This window comes from Pelodiscus sinensis, chromosome 2 (assembly GCF_052426305.1).
Source record: "Pelodiscus sinensis isolate ZL-2025 chromosome 2, ASM5242630v1, whole genome shotgun sequence".
Taxonomy (NCBI): Eukaryota; Metazoa; Chordata; order Testudines; family Trionychidae; genus Pelodiscus; species Pelodiscus sinensis.
The window spans coordinates 249752931-249780257 of NC_143053.1; the positions used below are offsets into that span (position 1 = coordinate 249752931).

Here is a 27327-nt window from a genome sequence, read left to right on the forward strand (position 1 = left end):
GACGATATGCAAATGAAGTGTGCATTTGCATATCTCACACTCTCATTTGCATATCCTCTTCCGATCCTTTTTGCAGAAGAGTTTTTTTGTGATAAAAAGCCCTGTGTAGACAGGGCCATTTGTCAGAAACACCCCTTTTGCGCAAGAGCCTGTAAACCTCATGTTTTGAGGAATAAGGGTACTTGCGCAAAAGAGTTTTTTTCTGACAAATGGCCCCACCTACACAGGGCTTTTTATCACAAAAACCTCTTCCACAAAAAAGATTGGAAATGAGAGTGTAAGATATGCAAATACTGGACTGTCCGGTTCAAATCCAGATACCTGGCAACCCTATTCATACCTCTACACATTTTTATTGCCCTTGTCTGTATCTTTTCCAATTCGAATGTATGTGTTTTGAGATGGGGTGCCCAGACCTGCAGGCAGTATTCCAGGTCCATGGATTTCTCTAGTGGTATTATGATATTTTTTGACTTGCTATCTATCCCTCTCCTAATGATTCCCATGTCCAGTTAGCTTTCTTTTTTTTTTTTTTTTTTTTGACCAATGCTGAACATTGAGCAGATATTTTCAGAGAACTATCCACAACAAAATCTCCAAAATCTCTTGCTTGAGTGGTAAGAGCTCATTTAGACTTCATTGTTTCACATGTAAGGTGAAGTTGGAGTGTCTGGGAGAAGGGACAAGAACAGACACAAGGAAAAGATTGAAATCCTGAGCTGGGACAACAAGAATCAGCTGGAACAAGCTCTGCTTTTGCACAGTGACTCATATGAATCCTGGTTAGCATCCAGCTGAGCTTCACCACAAGAGGAACAAACCCTCTGCTTTGCATCCAGCTCTAGTAAATGAACCCGGTGCTGGGGGTTGTCACAGGGAGAAGGGTGGAGGAATCAAAGGGCAAAGGAGGCAGATACCCCAGGACCTGGTGATTCAAAAGGGCCCAGGGGTCCCGACTTCTGCCATCACTGCTGCAGCAGTGGTGACGACCAGAGCCTTGGGTCCTTTAAATCACATGACACGCTCCAAACAGCACTGAGGGCTGGGGGAGGGGAAGAAGGGCACGCCATGGTCCAGGCAGCGCTGAGAGATGGCTGCCCCTGGCATTGGCTCTTCGACCTGAGGCCCTTCTCCTTCTGGGAGCACAAACCTGCCCCCACCTGCTGGCAAGGCTTTCAGCTCCTCTGGCTCTCCCTGAAGCTGGGTAGAGGTGATCGTGCTGCCAAAGTGCTGCTGCTTCCCCCTGCTCATGGAATACATTCCTCTGCACTAGCCTCCCCTTCCTGCTCTGGACTCGTTTATTTCCCTACTGTTGTCCGGGCCTTGGGAACTGGTGCACTTCAGCTCCTCCTACTCTGCCTGGGGCACATAGCAGTCGAGTCTCCTGTGGGCTGTGAGACTTTGGTCTCATTTTGGTTGCTGGGCTACGTGTGTGGTCCCTGGATGCAGCAGTTGGCCTACAATGTATAGGTCACACTAGATCAGTGGTTCTCTAACTGGTATGAGGCCAAAGCCTGAATGTATTAGCCCAGCGTGCTGGGACTCAGGTTACAGGCCCCCTGCCTGCCTTTTGGCTTCAGCTTTCCTTCCCCTCACCTGGATCAGTGGGGCTGGGGTGGGCTCAGGCTTCAGTCCCCCTTCCTGGGATTGTGTTCGCAGTTAAATGAAGCTTAAGAACCCCTTGACTAGATAATCTCTGCTGGCCCTACTTCTAAAATTTCTGTCTGTGGAGGAAAGCACACAGGGGATTTACACTGCTGTAGGTCCAGCTTCTGGCCTCTGCAATACAATTCAATGGCTGGACGTTGAAACTAGATAAATTCAGACTGGAAATAAGGCACGTGTTTTTAAAAAGGGAGAGTCACTAACCTTCGGAACAATTGCCCAAGGATCATGGTAGATTGTCCATCACTGGGCATTGGGAAATCAAGATAGGAGAAGGTTGAAAAACATCTGCTCTAGTTCAAAGGGAATTGTTTGGAGGATCTTCTCTGGCCTGTGCCACACAGTGGTTCAGAAGAGCTGACCACAAGGTCCCTTCTGACCTTGGAATCCATAATACGAGTTGGAGCCAACCACTGCATGGCAAACCTGGGATCAGCACTGCACACACAGTGCCTGCTCTCCTTTCATGAGCTCTGCACAGCTTTCCCCTCACACTTATGCAGAAGACTCACAGCAGTTCCAGCTGTTTGCAGAGTCCTCTCAGAGGGTTGCTATGAGACCAGAATTTGCTCCCAAATCTATATTGACCAAGATCTGGTAAAAAGTTACTAATAAAAGGATGGCTGCACAAATCAGTCATTCACTGAATTTATGGAGCTGATGTGTGTCTGGGGCAAAGAGAAGTACAGAACCTTTCTAGTCTTGTACCCTCAGGACCTGACTGGTGCCAAACCAGAGAATTTGCTGAACCATGGGAAGTCAATATTGTCTAGCAGCATTACCTACATTTCCATTGCTTACAGGGCTTTTAGAAGACAGATAGGGGTAAATTAGAGCTAAATAACAGCACAGAACACTGAGAGCCAGGACTGGGGGCGGTAAACAAACTTTATGGGGCTGCTGGAAACTTGTTGACACCCATGAGATGTGAACATCTGGCTAACGAAAATCATGCCGTATCACAGATGTTGCTGGGGCAGAGAGTGCCAGACTAGAGAGGTTCAACCTGTAGTGAAAGATGGGAAAATAATAGGTGAGGATTTAAAGCAAAAATGACTGAGTATGTGTGGTGAAGACTTTGCAAGACATATAGTATATTCTTGCCCTGTACATTGGTTATGGTGCATGTTGTGTACCACTTCAGTATTACCTTACGGCTACGTCTACACTGGCCCCTTCTTCGGAAGGGGCATGCTAATTTTGAAAGTGGGAATAGGGAAATCCACGGGGGATTTAAATATCCCCCGGGGGATTTAAATAAACATGGCCGCCGCTTTTTTTCCGGCTTGGGGAAAAGCCGGAAAAAAGCGTCTAGACTGGCCCGATCCTCCGGAATAAAGCCCTATTCCGGAGGATCTCTTATTCCTACTTCCGAAGAAGGGGCCAGTGTAGACGTAGCCTACATGTTTAGAGATACATATTGAGCATGATGTAATTAAATACCCCTCCACGATATGTAGGAGAACCAGCTATACCTAGTAACCTCAGAGGACTTTCTGACTGCCCCTAACAGTCTCTCACTGACCCTAAGCCCTGGCTTGGAGCATGATTTTTGCCCCAGTGGCAGTGCTGGTGTACAGCATTTGAGAGCAGAGCTGGGATACTGGATTTATAGTATCTGGACGGTGCTTTGGAGTTGTCACATGTTGCATCATTATACACTGTGGCTACGTCTACACTGGCATGATTTTCCGGAAATGCTTTTAATGGAAAAATTTTCCATTAAAAGCATTTTCGGAAAAGAGCATCTAGATTGGCACGGACGCTTTTCCGCAAAAGCACTTTATGGTCATGCACCATACAAGGAAGCTGCCTCCTCTTATCAAAGTGCCACAAGAGGAAAGGAATGATTGGTGCCTAACTCTTCATTCACACTGGGTTGATTCCTGAGTGACTCCATTAGTCTGAATAGAGGGTGTCCTCCTGCTCTCTGGTTGCAAGAAGAATCAGGGCCACTTGCTGGGCCAGATCCAGGTTGGAGCTACACCTGTTTACCCTCGCTGAGGGTCTGATCTGGTGTCCGCATTTGCAGATGAAGGGGCTGATCCCACTCCTGTCTGGTGTTCTGAAACATATGGGGCAGTGCACATGAGTGAGGAGAAATTCCCTGCTGCTGGGCTGGTGTAAATAGCCCGGCACACACCACCTGGTGGTGCCTGGTGTGGAGGGCACATTGGGACAAAGGGCGGAATTGCTGGGGCTCAACTTTATGGAGGTTTCTGGGTGGCTGGGCAGCTCTGGGAAAGTGCCATAAATTAGAAAGGCCTCATTTACACCAGAGGCTTCACTGCAGAGGATGCAAAGGTGGCAGGAAGCCCCCTTTTGCCATTTCAAGCACTACTTTTATGAAGGGCTACTGAGAATCCAGCCTAAGCTGGGCTGAGGAAGGAGGGTGATCTGCTGGCTAAGGCCGTGGCTGTGGGACTTTTGGCGTGGCACAGAATTGCACTGTGCCCTAGCCTGTAAGCATGGGCAATGGGTAAATGCACAGCTGGGGAAGGCAAGACCCTCCCCTGCACCCACCCTGTGGACCTACGCCCAGCCCCCATTGCAGTGTCTGGACCACACCCCATATTACTGCCCCACCCTTTGAACATCCTCAGTCCCCTTCGTCTCCCCCTCCCAGCAGGTGGTGTGGTCCCATCCTTCCTGGCCCGCTGGCGTGCCTGGCAGCTGGAGACCTAGGCTCCCGTGCTGCAGCCTGATCCTTCCTGGCCAGGCAGCCAGGTCACAGCCCCAGTCCTCCCAGGCAGTCGGAACATGGGCAATGCCTTCCCTTGCCTACATTATCCACTGCCCATGATTGCAATGGCTTTGGAGCAGGGTCTGTCTTTTTGATCTGTGTTTGTGCAGCCCCTAGCACCTTGGGGCCTTGCCCACGGCTGGGACTCCTCGTGCCTCAGTTCCTCCAATTCTGTCTCTCTGGCGGACTTAGACGGTTACCGCCATGGGACAGGGATTGTTCCAGTATTTCGTATTTAAACAGCACCTAGCCCACTGGGGAGGCCTGCAGTTGCTATTCGAATTGCAGTTAACGGTAGCAGGTGGTGACTTACCCCTTCGGCCCCTTGCTCTCACTCTCTGGCATGGAAGCTGCTGTATTAAACACAGACCTGCCAACAGCCGTGTGCTGAAGGGAGCACAGAGTTATTGAAAGGCCAGTGACCGTTTCCTGCGATGGGTTTGTACAGCACACTGGGCCCATGAACTAGGCTGGGCTTTCTAGGTGCTACTATAATACCCAGGGCACCAGTGGGGCTGCTAGACTAGGAGAGTCTCCAAGGAGCGGCAGCCCCACTGGAGCGAAGGCTGAGACGAGCTGCCTGTTTTAACAAGCAAAAAAATAAAACAGGCAGCTGCACAGAGGCACCTCTGCTGGCGTCATGGGCCACCTGCCATGCAGCTATGACGTGCTCTGCCAGGACTAGCTGGACACCAGCCGGGGAAAACTAGAAGGCACTTTGGAGATAAACACTTGCCTGAGGATTTCCCCCTTGCTGGCAGGGGCTCCTCCAGGGAGATAGATTCCCCTGTGGAACGTGCTCCATCAAACAGAGTATGTGTTGTCTGGCTGGCAGCAATTCTCAGAGTGAGAGTGGAGTGCTTAATATAGCCCACAGCTCATGAATGCTGGAGCGTGTGATGCCGGGCACGGGGAACGATGACTGTGCGCCAAGCAATGCTGGTGGCCAGGCTGGGGGTGCCCTGTGACTCCCCCCGAGTCCGTGAGAGCTGGGGAGGTTCAGTACCTCACAAGATAGGAACTCGGTCTAGCTAGGGAGGATCCTGCCCTGGTTCACCCTTAACTTCAGCAGGGGACACCCTCGTGAGAAACCACCAGTGCTGCCATCTGCTCAGAATGTGGGGGCTTCCGCACCAGCCTCTCCAGGGATGATTCCTGCGGGAGAGAAAGGGAAGACGGGGAGAATACTTGAAGGGCAGGGGAGGGGTTCTCCCAGCATCTGAGCTTGGGAACAAGGAAGGGTCCCTCCGAAGGCTTTTTCCCCACTAGTTGCCCACGTCGAAGAGCAGCCATGTTCTTGCTGTGGTGCAGGTGCTGGGTAAGTCTGGTGGCTCACAGGGTAGATTTAGTGGCAAGGAGTCCTGTGGCACCTTATAGACCAGGGGCGGATATAGGGCAGGGCAAATGGGGCGGCTGCCCCGGGCCCCGCGCTTCAGAAAGCCCCATGCATGCGCCATGGCAAAGGGGGGGCCCCCGCGGAATTATGCTGCCCGGGGCCCCACAAAACGGTCATCTGCCCCTGTTATAGACTAACCGAAGTGTTGGAGCATAAGCTTTCGTGGGCAAAGACCCACTTCGTCAGATGCATGTATTTAGTCTATTAACTCCTCCTGACTCCTCTCCTCAAAGTGCGGTCTGCCCTGAGCTTTTCACTTGTTACCTCTGCTGCAATTATCTTTCTTCCCACTGCTTCTTATGGACGCCTCTGCTTTTTCATATCTCTAGGGTCGTCCAGCTTCTTGGGGAGCTAACCTAGAACTCTGCTTGCTGACTCCTCCCAGTCATGCTGAAAGACAAACGTCTCAGACTCGGGTGTTCAGTAAATCTATTCAGGAGCCTGTGCCCTCAGGGTCATGTGCATATTCATAAGCTCCAAGACAACAGCATGCGAGCATGTGCCCTCACACACAAATCTAGGTCCAAAAAATGCTAGTAAGTCATCCTACACCCATCACAGTCAGGAAATTCAGAGTTACAGCCGCTAGTCACTTCTCAACTAGCCTCTTCATTTCTGGACTCGCAAGGGCCACAGCTCAGTGCACACGTTTCCTTACTCTGTTTGCACCAATGACTTTGCATGTTGCAGTGGGTTAAGGTCAGACAGCATGGATGTCTGCACTGTACTACTGCCAGACGAAAGAACTCAATAACCCTGGGGCTTTAAGGAAAACATATGGAGAGACTTGAGGTCAAACTGTAAGTGTTGACAGCGCTGGGCCTTGTTTTGGTGTTTTGTTTTTTCTTCCTTTGTGGATTTGACAGCTCATTATTGCTGCTAGGAAGCAAGGGGTTGTGTGCTGGGCGGCAGGGTGTCCAGATATGAAGCCAGTGGTCAAGCAGTCAGGCTGATCCTGTGCCACTGACGTCAATGGTAGTAGGAATAGGTGACTTAAGAGAAGAACAGATGATCTTGTGGTTGAGGCACCAGATGAAGACTCAAGAATTCTGGGTTGTAATCTTAACTCCGCCACAGACTTCCTCTGTGATCAAGGGCAAGTCACCTAATCTCTGCATCCTTATCTGTCCAACGTGGTTAATGCTACTTTTCTCACAGCCTTTGCCTACCTGGTTTATATAGATTGTATGTGCTGCAGGGCAAGTATTGTCCTTTCTGTATGTAGGTATGGCACCGAGCATAAAGGGGCCCTGCTTGAGGCCTCTAGGTGCTGAGGCTGCTGAACTGTGGGAAAGCTCAGCCATTTCCTTTCACAAGGCATCAAATAAGGCTGCTCTCTCTTGTGATCTGTGTCCCGGAAGCTTTGCACCGCTTAAGCTGTTTGAGCTGAATTAAATGCCCCCTCCTCCAAAATCAAAGCCCAAACTGAGCGCATCTCCAGACATTTCATTCAAGTTCTTCACCAATTTCACATGGGCCCAGGGTGCACCGCTTCACACACAACTGGAACCGATTCTCCTCAAAGCTCTGCAGACACACTGCGCTGAGATGCAAGTTATAAAGAAACCTGAAGCCCAGGCAGCTTGGTTATGGCTTAGAGCAGGGGCGAGGAACCTTTTTAGGGTCGGGGGACACTGACCCACCGAAAAATCAATCGGGGGCCGCACACAAGTGAGAAGCAAGGAAAAGAAAACCCCAAAAACCCAAAGAACAATGCTCACGGATGTGGCCCCCGACTGAGAAGGAGAAGGACGCTCCCCACATTCTCCTCACACACCAGAGCCTGGGGGGACCCAGCCTAGTAGATTTTGTGTGCTCCAGCCCTGCGGTGGAGCAACAGGGGAGCTGGAGTGCCAGTGAAGCTCTCTAGTGCTGGGAAGAGCCCTGAGCCTCAGGGTCCGGATCCAGGCAGACTGGGGGCCACATTTGGCCTCCAGGCCTCAGGTTCTTCACCCCTGGTTTAGGGGTTACAGGCCTGATTGATAGCCCAGTTCAGTCAATGGAAAGAACCCCCCTAACTTGAATGAATGGCCTTTGGATCCAGACCCTTGGAACACAGCTTTCTCACAATTACCTCAGACTCTTCTGCCTGTTACCATGGGCCCAGCTGAGTCAGACTGGTGTAAGACTCATGTAATCTCTCTCTGCCACTTCTCACACCCCACTGGCTCTGTGCACATATGTTAAATAATAGTAACAGAGCCCGACTGAGGTGCCTATTCTTTGTTACTGGTTTGCGAGCAAAGCAAAAAGCACTGAAACATTACTTATTATGGCAGCAGGTAGGAACCCCAATCAAAGACCAGGGCCCCAGTATTCCAGGCACATAATGTAAGAGAGTTTATACACTAGGTATCCGAGAGGAGGCGGCAGGTGGACAAAACACACAAGTGGCAAGGAGGGGGTGGTCACAAAAGGAACATTTACCAGAATAAAATGAGAATGTTAAAGCAAAAGCTGGACTGAAATTCATTTACAAATTTGACACTGTCAACCTGGGCTTGAATGAAGATATTAATTGGTTAACGGACTACAAAGCCAATTTCCCCTGCCTTTGACATTTGCATTTTCACTTCAAAAGCTATGAATGGGACACATCCAGCCCATTTAATTAGTTTCATAAACATGGGTCCTACAATTGACAGGTAACTGCTTTTGCTGTTATGTATATCTTGGATTCTGTTATTTCCATTCCAACTCATCTGATGAAGTGGGTTTTACCCATGAAAGCTCATGATCCTATATCAGGACAGGCAATATTTGTAATGGGGGGGGGGACACATGCCAAAATTTTGACAAGTGGTCATGGGCCGCACTTCTATGGAGGGGGTGTGCTGTCTGGCAGAAGGGAGCGTGGGGTAGGGGACTGGGGTGCAGGAGAGGGTGAGGGATCTGAGAGGGAGTTTAGGTGAAGGAGGAGGCTGGGATCTGAGGCAGAGGCTTGGGGTGCAGAGTCCAGGAAGGGGTATGGGTGCAGGAGAGGATTCTGTCCTGGGGGAGGGGCTCTTGGAGGGGGTGCAAGTTCCGGGAGGGAGTTGTGAAGGGGGTGCAGAGGCTTTGAGTGGTGGCCTGGGGCAAGAGAATGGGTGCAGGATCAGGGAGGGAGTATGGGTGCAAGAGAGAATTCTGGTCTTTGGGCGGGATGTAGGAGGGGGAGCAGGGACTGGGAGGGAGTTGTGACCTGGGAGAAGGGGGGGAAAGAGGTACAGAAGGTTTGGGTGGTGGCCTGAGGCAGGTAGTCAGAGGGGAGAGAGGGAGTAGGGTACCAGAGGCGGGCTCTGGCTGAGATGCGCTTACCTAGGTAGCTCCCAGCCAGCAGCCCTGCAGAAACATGAGACAGAATGTCTGTTGCAGACTACTTGCTGCTCCATGTGGCTCCGCTCCGGGCATGGTGCGGAAAGGGAAGGAGAAGGCTTCCCACACTGCCCTGCCCCCAGCAAAATTTCTTAGCTCCTATTGGCTGGAAACTAGCCAATGGAAGCTGAGAGATTTTGTTGGGCGGGGGAGCATGCAAAGACTCCCTCCTTCCTCCCCAGCCATCCAGAACAGAGAGCAGCTGGCTTTTTAAAATGTGTGAGCTGCTCTCTATGGAAGGGTTCCCACGAGGCAGCCTCTTGCCCACCCTGTCCTATATATTTGTGTTAGCCGCTCATGTGTCACAAGGCTACTCATTGTTTTTAAAGTTACAGAGTAACATGGCTACCCCTCTGAGACTTTTTACCAGAGTAAAGGAAGTCTGGCTCACCTTAGACATAACCTGTGCAAGAAGGGAGGGATTTGTAGATGTCTGAGCAGAGACGGCTTATCTTATGCTATTTAGGCTGTTTTACTGTGATCTACCCCTTTCATAACTGAGCTCTGTCCAGTGACACATTAAGTAACATTAGTAACGTGGCACCTGCTTGTTCACTCATTTTCTTTCCTGGAGGAGAAATGTGTGCAGGGCAGTGCCTTGTTTTGGAACTTTTTAAAAGATGTAGAGCTGTCACTACTTGTGCACATTGCAGGTGGCCCAGTCAAAGAAATGTACCTGGCACATAGAGTGGGTGGTGGCAAGGTTTTGGATGGTCCGACATTCCTAGGGGAATTAATTCCACAGTCAGGGAATAGGCCCTGTGTCTGACATACTGTGCTTTTCACAGACTGATTGCAGAGCCTGAGCCGACATACATTTTATCCCACGAGTAGGATGCTCTAGTGAGCCATGATTACTGGTGCCAGGATAGGAAGAGGGGAGAGAGATAGAGAGGGAGGATGATTTAAGCCAACTTACTTGGCATGTCCTGTACTAGTCTCTCCTCCAAGGTCTTGGCACCATCACATTTCTCAGCAGAGGAGTCACAGGTGTGAGCCTACAAAGTGATATTCTATCAAACGTGAAAGCCATTTACTTTCTGCTGGCTCTGCAGATTTCCAATGCCTGTGAGTGCAGACCTAAAAGTTTATCTTGCTGGATGAATTTATATGGCACTGTGATACCGGATGGGGTTATATGGCTCTAAGTAGTTACATGAAGCCTCTGAAGGCTAATAAAATGCTATTAATTGTATTGCCAAGGTTGCATTTTAAACATTAAATTATAGATTGTTGGATGGCATCATGAAAACCCAGCCTCACGATGTGACCTAGCCATTATCTATTAAAATGACTTAAGCACCATCTTGCAATGTGCTCTGACTGATTTAACTCTTTGGGAATACTGTCTGTCTTAAATTATTTCCTCAGGCACATAGAGATGGATAATGGTTGGGGTTGTTTTCCTGCAACGTAATGGCTTTTTCAGATATTGCCTTCTAAATGCATTTATCCCACATAGCATTCGTTAGCTGGGCAATATCAGATATTGTATAAATACATGCAGATTTCTCCCCTCCCCACCTAAACTGCCCTCAAGCTGAAGGAGAATAGAGGTTTGTGTCCTCAACGGTATCTTTCTCCATGTGCCACTTTAAAGGGGAGGCTTGTTCCGAAGTATGAAGAAGTGACTTTGGTCTCCTGTCTGACTGGAACTGGTGGCAAGATTGGGACCTGACAGTCCTCAGGGAGGGCTGCTGTGTAGCTGCACTGATATACTTTAAAATCCCTGAGGGCATGTCTGCGCTCACCACATCGGAGATCGACGTCTTGGCATTTGATTTAGCAGGTCTAGTATAGACCCGTAAATCGAACACTGAGGGCAGCTCCAGCTGGCAGTCACAATGAGTAAGGGAAGCCAAAGGGAGCGTTTGCTTCCATCGGCCTCCCGCTGAGTGGATGCTGCCAAGCTCAGCTTAAGGTAAGCCTACTCCAGCTACATATTCTACATTGCTGGAGTGACCTTAAGCCAGGAATGTCCAAAGTCCGGCCCGCGGGCCAAATGCGGCCCGCGGTCGGATTTAATACGGCCCCCCGCTTCTCCCGGCTCCCCGGTGCTTTTTTTAACTGGCGCGCTCAGCGCGCCGCTTCGGGCCGCCACCGCCTCCGCCGTGGTCCCAAACCCTGCCCCTGCACTCCGCTTTGGGGCTGAGAGTGCAGGGACAGCCCCCGCTTCCTCCCCCTCTCCTGGCTCCCCGGCGCTCCTCTGACTGGCGCCGCTTCCAGCCGCGCCGCCGCCATCCATGGCGGCCACTGCGGTCCTAAAGTCCACCATGTAGGGCACGTCCGCAGCCCCGCTCCCCCGCTTGGCTACGGGTTTGCCCTGCCCCTGGGCCGCCGTGAGGCCAGCGTGCCCTGCGCTCTCCACCCGCCTCTGACCCTGCAAGCCCTCTACCTTGGGGCTGAGAGTGCAGGGACGGACTCCGCAGCTGCTGAGATCAGGGACTGCCTTTGAACCAGACCTAGCCTATGTACTGCAGTCCAGATCTCAGTTTCACCCTTCACATTAGTGTAGGCAAGTTTTTTTTTCAATTGAGATGAATACATTGTAAAATCTCAGTTAATGTCAGTTGGTCTAAATCAGTTATAAATATATTTGGACACAACATGTATAGTTGGTGTTATGTCGTTTGCCGTTTGCAATAAACTTTGCATAAAATAGTTAATTTGCATTTAATTTTAATGGTTCAAAGAATGTCAGGCAAAATGGTCGGCCCTCACACATGTTCACTTCATCAAATCTGGCCCTCTTTGAAAAAAGTTTGAACACCCCTGCCTTAAGCCAACCATCCAGGTCTAGTGTAGAGCTGGCTTGAGTTACAATTCCTTCTTTACTCCGCACTTGCTCCCAGGATAGAGTGACCAGATATCCTGATTTTATAGGGACAAGCCCAATAGTTTGGGCTTTTTTTCTTACATGGACACCTATTGCCAATCACTGCCCATCCCGATCTTTTTCACTTGCTATGTGGTCACCCTATTCCCAGGGGAAATAAGCCTCTGCAGCTCCTGTATTTACAAGGCCCAGCACACTTTCCACTGCTACTGGCTGTGCTTGGAGCAGGAGGGAGCCAAGCAAAGCCTCATTCTACCTTCTTGCTCCCCATCCTGATTCCACAAATCCTGCTGGCCCCTTCATATCCATGCTCGTGACCCAGACCAGGCGCGGGGAGGGAGAGATTTATGGACCCTCCCACCTCTGGGGGGGCTGCAAAAAAGGATGTGAGAGACATAGGGAAAGGGGGAAGGACAGGCTTGTGGTGAAGGTACGGGAACCAAACTCTCTCTGATCTATTTCTGTCCCCGTCACAGACTTCCTGAGAACAGCTTCACTTAAGACAAAATGTTTGAGCATGGGTGCCTAAATGTAGGCATCTCAATCCGTACTGAGGCACCTGGGTAACTGGCCTGATTTTCAGAGGCGCTAAGCACTCAGCAGCGTCCCTTGACTCAAGTATAAAACTCACGCTCCTCAATTTGGTGCATGAGTGGAAGCCCTTTGAAACCCATTCTCTTCAAGCAAGGCAGTGTGGCCCTTACACTGTGTGTTAGGTGACCTGGCTTCTATCCCTGGCTCCACCCTTGATCTGCGCTGTGACTGCAGGTAAACTGTTTCACCCGGCTGTTCCTCAGTTTCCCCATGTGTAAAGTGGGGTTGTGACACTCACTGCTCTTTGAAAGATGGGTTTTGAGAACAATGGGTGAAACACGCACAGTATGCAAGAGCCAAATGTGATTATTCTCACCAGTTTTGCATTGGGGTAACTCCATTTGGCCTTTGCAAATACTTGTGGTTTAATGTATCCTCGTGTGAGAGGAGCATCCGATCTAGTTCTGGAGCCCCATTCTCTGTTCTTTCCCACCTTGGGCAGCCATTGGTGACTGCACAGCAAGCACAAGAGGCTACCGTGTTCATCTGGCAGCATTTTTTACATCCACTTTGCACAGGTGAGAGTGGCAAGACTGCAGAGAATCAGGCCTACGATTAGCTGCCCTGATGGTGACCAAGCACTGCACTTGAAAAGCAGGAGTCTCAAACATGTAGCCCCTGGGATCAGATCATGGTGTCTGTCTGAGTTTGCAGACAGCCTGAAACATCGAGGCATTAGCTATAAAGGCCAGTTCTGATCCCAGTGCCTAGTGTTCACTTTTCTACTGCTGATTGTGCCAGTGGCTGGACTGAGGCAGAGAGTGGGAGGAAAACTCTGAATTGAGAGTTGCTGCAAAGAAGGAAATACAGGGATTAGTAAGAGTTTAGTCACTACATCAAGGCGGCATTGCCCCTTTGATCTCTGTGCTAACCTCCCACCGACAGCAGCAGGGCTTTCACTGTGCATCCAAGGGATTATGCCAGCTTGAATTCATACCCCCACCCACAACCATAATTAAACATGGAATCCGGCTGGCTCCTCAGAAGGAGTTTGGCACTTCTGTGCTGGGAAGCAGGCACAAACCAGCAGCTCCCAATGGCAGAGCATTAAATGCAATTTGCCGTTATGGGGTTGACGAGATGCAACGTCTCACGCCAGTCATGGCTGTAGCCGAGATGGTGGTGTAGAAATCCAGGTTCCAGCCTCATGGAATTATACAAAATAGGCTAAAGGCTACATCATGCTGTGCCGTGACCTTGTATATTACATTAATAAAGCTAGTTGGTGGGTTTTAAAATTTTTCCTATTAAAATAGTTTGCTGTCCCCTGATGGCACTTTGACATTATATCCCCATAATGCCTCTTGTATTATGGAGTGTTAATTTATCTCCAAAGCTAGTGGCAGCTGCTAAGGTTGCGTGTGGGAATTTCTTCCCTGTTGTTTTCCTGGAGAAAGCTGTCCTGAGCTTTGGTTCCAGGGTTGATTTAAGTGGATTTGCATTACAAATTGATGAGCTATTTCCTCTAAGTGAAATGATTAAACTTGGCGCTTTTGCGGCTTTTTGCATTTCAAATTGGCTAATCAGTTCTGATCACCGTAAACTACCCCCTTTTGGAGTGGATGCTAGAAAGTCTATGGGCCTGAGTCTGTTCTTGCTTAAACTGGTATATATCAGGGCAAACACCATGGAAATCCACTGGGTTACAGTAATGTAAAACTAGTGTAAGATTATCATCCTGTTTACATTTCCCTTGGAGACCCCAATTAAGCGCAGGTCCTTGATGTGCAAGGTGCTGTACAAATACAAAGGAAAACACCATTCCAGCCCAGAAGAAGAGAAGTCAGAATTAGACCCACAGTTTCCAACAAGGCAAAGCAACTCAACAAATTAAGAAAGGAGATGGCCTTATCCCCAGCAATAACGATTGCGTCTGAGTCAACAATATGATGCTGTTGCAAAAAAAGACACACATTCTGGATGTACTAATAGCAACAAGACATGGGAGGTAACTGTCCTGCTCTGCCCAACACTGCTGAGGCCTCAGTTGGAGTCCTGTCCGGTTTTAAGTAGGGATGTCAACATGTAGACAACCTCACGATTAACCAATAAGTGTGGATTTATTGGTTAATCCTGTCAACTACGCACAGCCTCCTCTTGCTGCCTCTGATACAGAGGCAGCAAAAGTGGGAGAGAGGCAGGAGCTGGTGTCAATGAGGAGCTGGTTTTAAGCAAGCTCCCCATGAGCACCAGATCCACCTGCCCGTCTTTCACCCGCGCACTGCTGCCTCTATCAGAGGCAATAGCATGTGGGGGGCGGCTGCCATGAAACAGACCCTGTCCGCAGGGGGTCCGGGCTCACTGTGGACAGAGGCTGTGCCAGCATCCCATGGAGCAGCCTCTGTCTGTGGCAAACCTGGGATCCTGAAGCAAACTCTCCACTTAACAGAAACAAAAAACAGGACTATGTAGCACTTAAAAGACTAGCAAGATGGTTTATTCGGTGATGAGCTTTCGTGGGCCAGACCCACTTCCTCAGATCAAATAGTGGAAGAGAGCTTGGCCACAAAGAAACCTGATGCCATGTTAAATTCTCCTCGTGTGGGGGTTTGTTACAAAGCAAGCATTGCTCCAAAGATTCACTGAGGTTTGTGAACAAACTGGGGCCTAGAATCTCATTCATCCATCCCAGCTTAAGCTGCTGCTTGCCAATGATTTGAAACTGGTGGTTTTACACAGCTTTGGCCAGAATAGAGATGGGGGACAGCCATCTTGCCCTTGGTTTGCTAGGAATTTTTTGGGTCTGTTCCAAGTGAAATTTGTGCTGGAGGAAGCAAAGATTAATATAAACCTACATAGATTGAAAATCAAAACCAGGATTTGAACAAAGCATTGAGAAGTAAAAGCCCACCAAGCACACAAGCTGACTGGCTGGCCACATAGGGTTGACTTCCGTGGATACGGGTCTTTACACAGTCTGGGCTTTCTCAGTTTTCAAGGAATAGCCCTTTTTTTATTTCTCAGGCTCCTCATTGCATATCCACACCATCCTTTCCTACCTTCAGACTGTCTTTACGCTTCTTTGTGCGTCTGGGTCTGTTTTGCTTTTAGTTGAGGCTTCTGACCTTAAAAACAATCAACATTTCCTACTCCTATTTCCTCTTTTTCAAAACACAACACACTACTGTGCTCAGACTTCTCTGTAGACATTAGGCAGTGTCACTTCCCAAATACGTTTTTTTCATCTGCAGGCTGGGTTTCAGAAGATATCTCTCTCCCTGATCATTTCCATCAACTTGGTGATATGTCCAGCTGTGGGTGAGATCTTTGTGGTTGGAATTTTCACTGCAGTTGTCTGCTGATAGCATTGAACCAGAGACTTTTTTCTGCTTTCATTTAAGGTCAGCATCCTCAGGTTGTCTGTAGCATGGCTTCTGAGAATTTTGTGAAGGGTTGGTGTTAAGTGGCGTGCATTTGCATAATCATCAAGTGAGATAGGCAGCAAGAGAAGCTTATTGCTTCTGATAGGTGACCCTCAAAAGCTTGAGAGGTTTAGCTTGGAGAAGAATCTAAGAATTCAGATGATTCATTAAAACTTTAGCCACAACTCTTTGGCCTTGAAATGATACTAGGAAGAGTATTGAGTATCATACTAGAAAGAGTATTAGGCTGTCTAGCATGATTTTTGGTCCTTCCCGATTCTACCGTTCCAGCTTTTCTCACAGCACTTTGGTGCTTCTGCTTTTGGATGAGATAAGGAAGTGATGCGGCATGATAGAGGGTGGTTTTTTTAATTAACCATGCTCTCTAAAACATTAATATCAGATTACACTCCAGCTCAGTTTGTATTTAGGATGTATGGCTGAGTCACTTTTTGTTTTATTCAAATCTACACACCAATCCCTAGCTAAGATACATTGTTTTTTTGAACATGAGACTGATAAGGACATAGGAATGGCCCTACTGGGTCAGACCAAAGGTCCATCTAACCCAGTATCCTGTCTGCCGACAGTGGCCAATACCAGATGTCCCAGAGGGAGTGAACAGAACAGGGAATTATCAAATGATCCCTCTCCTGTCATCCATTTCCCGCCTCTGACAAACAGAGGGTAGGGACAGCATTCCTACCCAGCCTGGCTAATTGCCATTGATGGTCCTAACCTCCATGAATGTATCTAGTTCTTTTTTGAACCCTATTAAAGTCCTAGTCTTTATAACATCCTCGGGCAAGGAGTTCCAAAGGTTGACTGTGCGCTGCATGAAGAAAAAATTCCTTTTGTATGTTTTAAACCTGCTGCCTATTAATTTCATCTGGTGACCCCTAGTTCTTATATTGTGGGAACAAGTAAATAACTTTTATTTACTCACTTTTTCCATGCCAGTCATGATTTTATAGACCTCTATCATATCCCCCCTTAGTCTCCTCTTTTCTAAGATGAAAAGTCCCAGTCTTTTTAATCTCTCTTCATATGATACCCATTCCAAACTCCTAATAATTTTTGTTGCCTTTTTCTGAACCTTTTCCAATGCCAATATATCTTTTTTGAGATGAGAGGACCACATCTGTAGGCTATATTCAAGATGTGGGCGTACCATGGATTTATAGAGAGGCAATAAGATATTCTCTATCCCTCTTTTAATGACTCCCAACATTCTATTTGCTTTTTTGACTGCTGCTGCACACTGTGTGGATGTTTTCAGCAAACTATCCACAGTGACTCCAAAAATCTCTCTTTTGAGTAGTTGTAGCTAAATTAGTCCCCCTCGTCTTGTATGTACAGTTGGGATTATTTTTTCCAATGTGCATTGCTTTACATTTATCATCATTCAACTTCATTTGCCATTTTGATTCACGGGTTGGGCATAAGGTTATGGAGGCACTGTATGTAGTTCCTCAATTGGGGTGTGTCGGCTTCTTTCTCCAAACCTGAAGGAGTTATACAGATTGCTGTCAGTTAAGGAGCTGGTCCATAATTTCATTAATATAAACCAAATGTTGCCCCCCCCCCCCACCATCAGCATTCAGGAATTCCATGACTTTTTGGTCTTCCCAGCATGCTTATAGCTCTAAAAGTCAGTGGGTGCCTCCCATGGAGCTCTGTCACTGCAGTCAGTTCCTTCATCCCTGAAATATCGGAGGTAATATCTGACCATAGAACATAGAATCGTTCAGTAGCTTTGCATGATGCAGTAAGTCAGCTCTGAGAATGCAAACTGAGGAGTCTGTGTCCACAGAAACACATCCTCCCATCTGCTTCCTTCCGTTTCCCCTCACTCCCCGCCTCCTTCGCCCCCTCCCCCCTGGCTCCCCGCATTGTCCAGCTGCCACTAGGGCTGGCACAGCCTACCCTCAACGAACGTAGCTCTCTGGCTAGTTTCTGACTGCACCAGTTAGTTGCGGTTCAATGGGCTGTGACATGTTTAGCATGGCAATCATTTCAAATCTACCCTAGAAAGACTGGATGGTCTCATAGTTCAGGTATTGATCTAAGACTTAGAAGAGCACCTGGTTTTGTCACAGGTTTCCTGAGGGACCGTGGGCAAATGCTGAACAGCATTTGAGCCCCTTAGAGCAAGGACTGTCTCTTGTGATATATTTGTACCCAATGGACCCCGATCTCAACTGGCACCTCTAAAGTGCTACTGTAATATAAATAATGCACATTGGGTAATTTTGAACACTGTACCGAGGGTTTTAATGAGTGTGTTACAGGCATAATCATGCAGGGTAACCAGCACCCAGCAAGGTCAGTATCTGCTGTCATATGACAAGGGTATTGACCATTATCACAAATCATGTGCTGCACCAAACCAGTCAAGTCATAGGAGGGCTGGTAAGGCATGTGAGTCAGGCTATCCTTGTGCTCCAGGTCCCCCTCCCTTTTGTTTGTAAAGAAACTTCTGTGTTGTCCCTAAAATACTTGACTGTGTCTCTTTGAGTCATTCCGAGCATCCCACCATTCCACTGATTGGCTAGCACTGCGATTTTCAAACCTCGGGTCATGACCCAGTACTGGGGCGTGGAATGTTGGGCACTGGGTCTCATTGCTGTAGGGGGATCAGGTGACCAGTGGGGGTGCTAAGGCAGCTACCTGCCTGACCTGGCACTGCAGACTGTGCTGCGCCCCAGAAGCAGCTGTCAACAGGTCAGGCTCCTCGGGGAGTGAGAGGAGAGTGCACAGGGCTGAGCACTAGCTCCACACTCCCATTGGCCGAGAACCTGCTGATGGCTGCTTCTGGGGTGCAGCACGGTCTGCGGTGCCAGGAGAGGCAGGAATCCTGCCTCAGCACCTCAGCAGCACCACTGACTGGGAGCCGCTCAAGGTAAGCTCCTCCTGCCCCAGCCCTGACCCCCTCCAAAGCCAGATCCCCCTCCTATATCCCAAATCTCTCATCCTCAGCTCCGCCCAGGAGCCCACACTCTAGTCAAATTATGTTGGGCCACAGATATCAATTTTCTTCAACTGGGTCATGAGAAAAAAAAGTTTGAAAACCACTGGGCTAGCATACGCTGCTTGTCTTCTGCTGTCCTTGCCAGGGTTGGACCTAGCGTGAATGAGACGGAAATGGGTTATAGCAGCGACCATTTCTGCAGACCCAGGTAAAGAGTTCGCGGGGCCCAAGGCAGCAGGCTGTGTTTGGCTGAGCCTCACGGCCGCATGGCTCCCAGTCAGAGCAGCGAGTGAGCGACTGGGGGGGCGGGGCCAGGCACTGGGCAACACTGGGGCCTGAATGTGTGGGGCTGCGGGGCCCTGAATGCAACCGCCTCACTCGCCTTGCCCAAAGGCTGGGCCTGCATTTCTGAACCACGGATCATTCACTTGAATAATTCTGCAGCATGAAATCCCTTAAAAAAAAATTCTCCGAACAAACAAAAATAAATGATGATGTGGAGGGAGCAAAGTGTAAGGTATCCCCGGGCTGTCCTAAGAACTCTTCCTATCAGGCACCAGGAGAAAGCAGCCTGAATGGGTAGGAGCAGCATCTGGAAGGTAGACTTACACCAGATGGTGCTTAAGCATCTGTTATGCAGGTCCCTACCTTGCAACACATTTCACTGGTGGGGAGGAAGTTTGCTGACAAGCTGCCAGCCAGACACATATGGAATGGAAGAAAGACAGCGAGCCCCTGCAAGTGTGTGTGCATACACAAACACACACATTTCCTTTTGTCTTGACGAGGGGCTGTCTTGAGCAGGGGTTGGCCTGGTTTATGCTACTCTGGCAGAAAGGGAGGCAGATTCCAAATGTCAAGCCCAGGCATGATGTAAGGACAACCTAGACAGCCCTAGTCTACCACCCTGCATGCTGGGGGGATACTGAGGGCAGGGAAGTGTGTGACTGATGTTCCAGCTATTCTGGGCTGTGTGCGGCAGCTGTAAGGTAGAGCAGCTCCCTCTCCTTCTCTCCTCCTGCCTCCCAGGGTGCTCTTTATGACTATAGTTATGAGGAATCTGTAGCAAGAGATGGGTCTTGCATTTTATGGTCTGTTACTGTCTGTGAACAGTAGCTCTGCCAGGTGCACTCTGGGACTACGTCTACACTGCGGGTTTTTTGCAGAAGAGGATATGCAAGTAGTATGCTCATTTGCATATCTTGCATGCTCATTTCCATACCTTCTTCCAATCCTTTTTGCAGAAGAGGATTTGCCTTTAAAAAGCCCCATGTAGATGGGGCCATTTGTTGGGGGAAAAAAAACCCTTTTGCACAAGATCCTGTAAATCGCAATTTTTGAGGAATAAGGGATCTTGCGCAAAAGGGTTTTTTTTCCCGACAAATGGCCCCATCTATATGGGGCTTTTTAATGGCAAAACCTCTTCCACAAAAAGGATTGGAAGAATATATGCAAATGAGCATGCAAGATATGCAAATGAGCATTCCATTTGCATATCTTCTTCTGCAAAAATCCGCAGTGTAGACATAGCCTGGAAGGGCACTTCCCCCTGGCCAAACCCACACATGCCATGCTAAGCTGATCTCTGCTGGGAGCCATGCTTTGCATTTTGTACTTACGGCTGTGTTGGTCCACTTCTTTATTCGTCGGGACAGAACAAATCCAGAGTCCTACCTGCACAAAGGTGGCAATGCTGCTTTTGTGGCACATGGTATCTAGAGGCAGCTTTTAGCATTCATCTCTGCAAGCACCTGTTCAGAAGGCTTCTGAATCATGGTCCCACCACAGGTCTGCCATTACTTCACCTCAGGACTATTGAATAGAAAGGCAGCCCTTGAAAACGGTGCGCCGGGAAGTCAGGAATCGACGGCTTGTAAGCAGTGGAACTATCCTGCGGTTCTGCTGTTGCCTCACACTCCCTATGTTACCTCACACTCCCTAACTAGAAGCCCGCGGCAAAGCCCACTGCCCTGCATGGTGACTTCAGTTGGCTTTGGATAGGGCCTACTGCTAGGCCCAGTCCTGTGAGCTCATTTGCAAACACCAGGGCATTTTAATTGAGGACTCCACATGGCCATTGCGGCTCCTTGCCTTGTGGGAACAGAGCAGCACAAGGGGAGCAGTGAGGTGTGAGAAAAGAAATTAGCCAGGGGAGTGAACAGCCTGCTAAATTTCACACCTTCCTAGAGAGGCTCACCTCCCACACGATTGTTGGAGGGAAATTCCAGGAGAAAGCCTCCCTGTGCTTTCTCTTGCCCTGTGGGGGATTCCTTTTCACATCTGAATGAAGAGTCTTTCTCCCCCTCCCCTCCCCCCCACCTCGTCCATCTAAATCCACCCAGTGATGAAATCTTGTTTCTGCTCCTGTATTCAAAGAGTGTCGGTGGTTTGGCTATGGTAGGTGAAGGTGATGATTTGCACTTTACCGCAATGGCTTGGAAGCTGGCTGGTGGACTAATTTAATATAACTTGGTCTCCATTCTTTTAATGATGTCTTTATGGTCTTTTAATTAGCCAGAATCCTGATTTAAACTGTCCTTATTTGGAGAGACTTCTGTTCAGCAGCTGTTCTCACTCGGAGCTTTCTCTGGGTTGGAAAAAGGAGCTGCGAGGGTTGTTTCTCCCCTCAGGCGGTTTTTTGTTTTCTCCTGCATCAGCAAAAGGTTGCAAGGCAAGAATGGTTCCCCTGAGAAGGAATAACGTGACTTACAAATAATTATTTTTTCTCTGGTCCCTGTTTATTGGGTTCAGACAATCAAAAGTGATGGTGCTGCTCTTTGCACATAATGTCCTCCTGCTTCTTATAATTATAAGAAGGTGGGGATTCGAAGCCACATGGAGGAACCCTACAACAAGATTTTTAAGGGTACCTCGGTTGCCTAGTTATAATGTATCCCCTCAGCAAGGCTGCCTGAAGGGACAGGTATGGTACTTTTTCAAGAGAGGAAGGACAGTGCAGCGGTTATGGTGCTAACTTGGGGAATCTGGGATCAGTTTCCTCCTCTGCAGGAGACTTCCTGTGTGATTTTTTTAAACAAGCCGTGTTGTGTCTTTTGCCTAACAGCACTTCCCTACCTCCCCAGGGTGTTGTGTGGATAATACATTAGATTGTAAGGTGCTTGGATCTTCTGATAGGGAGGCAAGAGCAATATTGTGCTCAGGAGGTGTGATTCCAGCTGGAATACCTTGGGTAGGTTGGATGGAGCTCAAACTAGAAGAGTAGCCACTGCAGTGGGAGGGGCTAGCTGCCCCGAGCATGGCTCTAGACCCTGGTGTGGCTAGTCCCTCCTGCTGCCACACTTGCACATAGCGAGCACAGGTGTGTCTGCTTGTATTGGGAATTTCCCTTCCCAGGACAGACACATCCTTCAATCCTTCCCTAAGGCAGGGATGCAAGGGAAGAGGGAACCTTTGTGGGCCACGGTGTTGGTGGAGATTCAGCAGAGTCACAAGACTGGCCTAGCCATTTTCCACTCTGGATACACAGAACTGGCTCTACAGTTCAATCTGAGGGCCTCTTGAGCCATGGCAGGTCCCCACCAGCTCTTTGGCTTGCGTATTGCCAGTGCAGAGGGGCTGAAGAACAGGGATTCTGTTTTGGAAGCTGCTCCTCTCAGGAAGTCCCTCCATGGTGGGGTTACAGCTCTGTAGGGTTGGCTGGGCTGGGTTCTTACCGAGCCTCCTCCCAAAACCCACAGAGGAGTTCAGTACAAATTAACCCAGCCAGTTAACTTGTGCTGCCATCTCCTCCATGCTGCGTAACGGTCTCCAGGGGCAGCCATAGTACAAGCTGTCCCTGGAAGGTCACCTTCTGTAAGTGGGTGCTTGTGGCAGAGTGAGGCATGGGGCATCCAGAAAGATGTCCCTTACTGGCTGTAGACAGCCTGGTGTAATCCACACACCTGCTGGGTGTGGTGGACTGTCCCATGTAGTGGCACCAAGACCACTTGCAGAGAGAATAATAAACCTGCTCTGCAACATTAGCTGATAGGCAGCTGGCTTTTAGCTCATGTGGTAGAAGTTCAAACACCAACTTCCAAAGGTCCCAGGTTTGGTGCTGCCTGTTGGCATTACACTGACATCTACATGGTTATTTGGATCTGTAGACTGAGGGGAGGAGTCCTCATCTTCCTCCAAGTGAGAAAAAGGCAAAAGGCTCTATTTTCTGGAAGAACGGTGAGGAAACAATGTTGATGGAGCTTCATTTCCTGCTAGCAGGGGAAGGGGACGCCAAGCTGAGTTCTGCCCTGAGAAGTAACACTAAAGATGTGATATGGTCAAGTCCCATGTGTACTGTTCCTTAATGACTTTGCTCATCTTATGAGTAAAAAAATGTTTTCTTTGTTACAAATAGGGCTTCAGGCTGCAGCTGGATTTCCAAGCCAAGCTGAGTTTGCCCCAATAACCCTGACTGAGCAACTTAGGTACAGAGCAAAGTTTCTTCAACTGGCAACTTAATTAATGCTTCTGTGGATGCATGAGACAAAATAGAATCTGGCTCTCACACCTCTAGCTGGGCTGCTTCTGGGGAGCTTGCAGGAGGAAAGAGTATTAAAAACATGTATTTTAGAGGCAGTCTATATGCCCCTCAATACAGTCAGGGACTAAGAACTTGCTATTTGTTCACAGTCATGAGGAAGAGGAGACTAATGTTTCTAAAAATAAGCCCAGTGCCCTAGCTGCTATGGATTACTACTGCAGTGGATTGCTCTAAACTGTTGTAAGAATTTCTTTTTTGGTTATTTGTATTATGGTAGCTCCTGGAGCAGTGGTTGTCATTTGCAGACCCCTAAACATTTTCAAATAGCAGTGCGGACCGCTGTGAAAACCTTAGGCATAGTCTGTGGGCCACCAGGCACCTGTGTACCACAGGTTGAAAACTGCTGTCCTAGAGGTGCCAATACAGACATCACCCTTGATGCTATACAAACACACAGGCTGGCTGTCTACACACTGGACCACTTATTCCGGAAAAGCAGCCGCTTTTCCGGAATAATTTGCCAGCTGTCCACACTGGTTGCTTGCTTTTCCGGAAAAGCAATGACGATCTACTGTAAAATTGTCAGTGTTTTTCTGGAAAAACTGCTGCTCCCGTTTGGGCAAAAGTCCTTTTCCGGAAAAATTGTTCCAGAAAAGGACCAGTGTAGACAGCCGAGTAGTCTTTTCCGCAAAAAAGCCCCGATTGCGAAAATGACGATCGGGGCTTTTTTCCGGAAAAGCGCATCTACATTGGCCACGGACGCTTTTCCGGGAAAAGTGCTTTTCCGGAAAAGCATCCTGCCAATGTAGATGCGCTGTTTCCGGAAATACTTATAACGGAAAACTGTTCCGTTTTAAGCATTTCCGGAAAAGGGTGCCAGTGTAGACGTAGCCGCTGTGTCTACATTGGCACCCTTTTCCGGAAAAGGGATGCTAATGAGACCAGTCAGAATTGCAAATGCCGCGGGGGATTTAAATATCCCCCGCGGCATTTGCATGAACATGGCTGCCGCTTTTTTCCGGCTTGGGGTTTTGCCGGAGAAAAGCAAGTAGGAATAAGGGATCTTCCGGAAAAGGGTTTATTTTCCGAAAGATCCTGTCTAGACTGGCGCTTTTCTCCGGCAAAACCCCGAGCTGGAAAAAAGCGGCAGCCATGTTCATGCAAATGCCGCGGGGGATATTTAAATCCCCGCGGCATTTGCAATTCTGACTGGTCTCATTAGCATCCCTTTTCCGGAAAAGGGTACCAATGCAGACAAAGCCACAATGAATATTCTCCTCGTCCTGAGACCATTGTAGTGTAAGACAAGAGTCGACAAATGGACATAGTGTGATTTTCTCTCCTATTAATTGACAAAAAAATATTGTATTTTTGTAACACGACAAATACATGTGAATTCATTGCCTAGGAAATTTAAGAACTGGAGCAAAGACAGTAAGACAACCGTTTTGCCAGCTCAGTGCATGTTAGAAGTGAAGTGTGTTAAAAAGGGCAAAACGGTGAGGGGGAAAAGTCACAGTTATGAGATGAATTGTCATTACGGCTCTGGTTGCTGTTTAGTTTTACAACTCAGATAAAGTCTCCAAAGTACAGTAGGAGCTTGTTAATTCTCAGACTGGATTGGTGAACCCGTAAGCAAACACAATTAAAATAATCAAGGAAATTGTAGCTTGATGAGTTTATTTTCCCAGACATAACTTTCATTATAATTATTTATAGCAAAATGCCATGGCACACCTTTAAACAGACTATGGTAGATTTTTCATACAAAATTAAATTGTTGTGTTGGAAAATTGGCTATGTCATTGGGTGTGAGATCTTTGCTGGCTTCTGGAGGAAAAGTGGCCATTTTTAAATGTGGCTATGTCTAGACTGCAAGCTTCTTTTGGAATAAGCTTTTCCAGAAGAGGTCTTCTGGAAAAGCTTATTTTGAAAGAGAGAGTCCACACAGAAAAAGTGCAATGAAATACAAATGTGCTATTTCGAAAAATAACGTCCACACTGATTGGACACTATCTCGCATTTAAGGCCACCCAGAACTAGTCCAGGCAGGGCATTAGGTCAGCAGTTGCTTCCATATGCCGTTGCCTAAGTCTGTCCAAGATGCGTGCTTAAAGGGACCCCCCTGGACAGCCGTTTCTCAGCTTACCTACCTCTCCAAGGGACAGGAAAGCATTGGCAGTGTGTGCTCTGGTTGCCCAGCTTTTGGAAGCCACGGGACTACTTGCTATGGAGCTGGAGCTGCCTCTAGGCATGTGGTGGCCCCACACGGCCTTGCTGCAGTTTCTGCAGCACTTTGTGCAGGCTGCCGTCATGGTCCTGCAGGAGTTTGACACCAACCTCATCAGCAAGACCTTCTGCATGGCTGCAGGAGCAAGGCCCTTGGTGGGACCTGCTGGTGATGGAGCAGTGGGACGACCAGCAGTGGCTGCAGAACGTCAAGTTGAGGAAAGCCACCTTCATGGAGCTATGTGCCTGGCTCGCCCATGTCCTCCGTGGACGGGACACCCAGATGCAATCCGCCACCCCCTGGAGAAGTGGGTCTCCATCGCCATCTGGAAGCTTGCCACCCCAGACAGCTACCAGTCTGTGGGCAACCAGTTTAGTGTGGGGAAGTCCACCATCGGGGCCCTCCTCATGGAGGCAAGGCACTCTTGGGCTGCAGTCCCTGGAGAGGTGGGGAATACTGGAAAGGGGGACCCTAGGGAAAGGGGGTGGGGGTGCAGGGGGTAGGCTGGGAGGGGAAGCCCTTCTCCGGGGGGTTCTGCAATCCCGCCCTCAAACAGCCCTATGGCCGGGGGGGTGGGGGGCAGGGGAGGAATTGTCCTGGGGTGTTTTCGGGAAGGGGGAGGAAGGGAGACGGTGACCTCCAGATGGCTCAGGCCCCCTTTTGATTCTCTGTTTTGTGTCTTTCTTTGTCTCCTTCTGCAGGTGGTGAGGTCCATCAGCACCATCTTGCTGAACAGGGTCATCTGCCTGGGAGACTTGGACCTCATCAAGGCTGGATTTGCCATCCTGGGATTCCCCAATTGCAGGGGGGCCATAGATGGAACCCACATCCCCATCCAAGCACCAGAACATTGAGCCGCCCAGTATATCAACTCAAAGGGCTATTTTTCCATAGTCCTGCAGGCCCTGGTCAACCACAACGGACAGTTTACAGACATTTTTGTCAGGTTTAGAAACTCCAGCCTTTACCAGAAGCTGGAGGCTGGCACGTTGTTCCCTCCAGAGTGAATTTTGAGTTGGGGACGTGCAGACGCCACTGTGCATCATGGGGGACATGGCCTACCCCTCATGCCATAGCTCATCAAGCCATACACCGGCTACCTGGACCCCAAAAGGGACTAATTCAATGCCCGCCTGGGCAGGGCCCGCATTCAGGTGGAATGCACCTTTGGGTGCTTGAAGGATGGTTCAGGTGCTTCCTGACCCTTCTCAATGTGAGGGAGCACAACATCCTCTAGATGATCTCTGAATGTTGTGTTCTCCACAACATTGTGGAGAGCAAGGGGGAGGCCTTCCGACTGGGGTGGAGGGCAGAGGCCAGCTGGGAGGGAAGGAGGGCCCTTGAGCAGCCATACAAAGCTGCCATCCACCAGGCCCATCAGATGGGGGTGCGCATCCGGGAGGCCCTCAGGGAGAGTTTATCTGAAGGACCCCAATAACTCTTCCCCGGGCCTCCCCACTGGAGGCCTGTGCCTTCCCCCCTATGCCTTTCCCACCACAACCCCTTCCCTGTAATCGCAATAAAAAGAATGGTTTTGTTTTCAAAATATGACTTTGTATTTTGTTTTTCAATAAAAGTAACTGGGGAAGAGGGGAGCTGAGAACCTGGATGGGGGAGGGAGGTGGAGGGCTCAGAGATGGGGCTTGGAGTGGTGCGGTCGGAAGTTCCGCCTCGGGTCCGGGGACCTTGGCGACCT

The 27327-nt window shown here is 49.0% G+C and overlaps 1 long non-coding RNA gene across 1 annotated transcript; it reads left to right on the forward strand.

The window, feature by feature from the left end:
• Window positions 1-6221: 6221 nt before the first annotated feature.
• On the forward strand, window positions 6222-27141 carry LOC142826864 (uncharacterized). The gene is made up of 3 exons (XR_012901133.2): window positions 6222-6604; window positions 23276-23345; window positions 26333-27141. It is a non-coding gene; the product is annotated as an uncharacterized LOC142826864 (long non-coding RNA).
• The last annotated feature ends 186 nt before the right edge of the window (window positions 27142-27327 follow it).